Source organism: Humulus lupulus, chromosome 1 (assembly GCF_963169125.1).
Source record: "Humulus lupulus chromosome 1, drHumLupu1.1, whole genome shotgun sequence".
NCBI classification, from domain to species: domain Eukaryota; kingdom Viridiplantae; phylum Streptophyta; class Magnoliopsida; order Rosales; family Cannabaceae; genus Humulus; species Humulus lupulus.
Window position 1 is genome coordinate 183,421,282 of NC_084793.1, and position 2,060 is coordinate 183,423,341.

The 2,060-nt window shown below is 44.6% G+C and overlaps 1 non-coding gene across 1 annotated transcript; it reads right to left on the minus strand.

The window, feature by feature from the left end:
- Window positions 1-270: 270 nt before the first annotated feature.
- Window positions 271-377, minus strand: LOC133813674 (small nucleolar RNA R71). Its single transcript, XR_009884679.1, has one exon. It is a non-coding gene; the product is annotated as a small nucleolar RNA R71 (small nucleolar RNA).
- Between the last annotated feature and the right edge of the window lie 1,683 nt (window positions 378-2,060).

The following is a 2,060-nucleotide window of genomic DNA, read 5'->3' on the forward strand; positions in this document are numbered from 1 at the left end:
GCTATTTTACAAATGGTGCAGTCCTCTGTGCAATTCAATGGGTTGCCCTCTGAAGATCCTCACACCCATTTGTCCAACTTCCTAGAATTGTGTGGAACCTTCAAATATAATGGGGTGAGTGATGACGCAATCAAGCTTAGGCTCTTCCCATTTTCTCTAAGGGACAGAGCTAAAAGTTGGCTGAATTCTCTGCAGCCAAACTCCATTGTCACTTGGCAAGATCTGGCTCAGAAATTTTTATCCAAATTTTTCCCTCCGTCAAAGGCTGCTAAATTGAGGGGAGAGATAAATAACTTTTGCCAGAATGACGGAGAGTCACTGTATGAAGCTTGGGAACGGTTTAAGGAACTCCTGAGAAGATGTCCTCATCATGGCATAGAACAGTGGATGCTAGTACAGAATTTCTACAATGGTTTATGTCCGACAACCAGAACCATTATTGATGCTGCAGCGGGTGGCACTTTTATGAGCAAGAGCGCAGCTGGTGCTTATGAACTGCTGGAGGACATGGCTACAAACAACCATCAGTGGTCTGAGGAAAGATCATCAGGAGTCAGAAAGGTAGCTGGGGTGCATGAGCTAGATGCAATCACTGCCTTAACAGCGCAAGTAGCCTCTTTGACCAAGCAGTTGCAACAGAGTAGTGTGTCTGCTAATGCGGTTCAGATGGCAGTGAGATATGAAATGTGTGGTGGTGCTCATTCTGTCGATCAGTGCCCTATCAGTATGAATAACACCCCCATGGATCATGCTCAAGTTCAGGCGGTGGGAAATTTTCAGAGGCCACTCAATAATCCATTCTCCAACAACTACAATCCTGGGTGGCGAAATCATCCCAATTTTTCGTGGAAGAATAATCAAGGCCAACAACCTCAGTTTCAGGGTCAATTTCAGAATAACATGCCTCAGCCACCTATGAATCAAGCTTCGTCATCAATGCAGCCTAGGCCTCAACAATCAATGCCTCAACCTGAGAGACCTAATGAACTGCAAGCTGCCCTGTTGACTCTTACTAACACTCAGACTCAATTTATGACTGAGACAAGATCCTCCATTCGAAACCTTGAGACACAGGTTGGGCAGTTGGCAAATATGCTCAATAACAGACCCCAGGGAAACTTGCCAAGTAATACTGAAGTCAACCCCAAGGAGCAAGTTCAAGCAATCACTTTGCGGAGTGGGAAGCAAACAGAGCAGCCTAGACCTCCACAGGCAGTGGTTCAGAAAAAAGAGATGGGTGCACAGTCTGATTCAGAAAGGGTTACTGAAGACCATCAGAAGTCAGAACAGAGTCCCCCAGTTGTCATTGAGCAGCCAGTTAGAGTTCCATACCCTCAGAGGCTTAGAAAGACTACCCTTGATAAACAGTTTTCTAAGTTTCTTGAGGTGTTTAAAAAGCTGCACATAAACATTCCTTTTGCGGAGGCCTTGGAGCAGATTCCCAGTTATGTTAAGTTCATGAAGGAGATTCTGTCAAAGAAAAGGAGAATGGAGGACTATGAGACTGTAGCACTCACTGAAGAGTGCAGCGCTATTTTACAAAGGAAGTTACCCCAAAAGCTGAGAGATCCGGGGAGTTTCACCATACCTTGCACCATTGGCAAGTTTGAATGCAAGCACGCCTTATGTGATCTGGGGGCAAATATCAATTTGATGCCCTTATCTGTGTTTAAAAGACTTGGTTTGGGGGAGGCAAAACCAACAACTGTCACTTTACAGCTCGCAGACCGATCGTTAACACATCCACGAGGTATTATTGAGGATGTTCTTGTGAAAGTGGATAAGTTCATATTTCCCGCTGACTTTATTGTTCTGGACATGGAGGAGGACACAGATGTTCCTATTATTCTTGGTAGACCATTTTTAGCCACAGGCCAAGCTCTTATTGATGTTCAAAAAGGAGAGCTTAAGCTGAGAGTTCAAGGAGATGAGGTGGTCTTTAATGTCTTCAAGTCTATGAAGTATCCGGTGGCTAGTGACAGTTGCTTTAGTGTGGATATGATAGAAAAGGCAGTCTCCAAGAGAAGGATGAGCAGTGATGCCTTAGAGGCAGTATTATT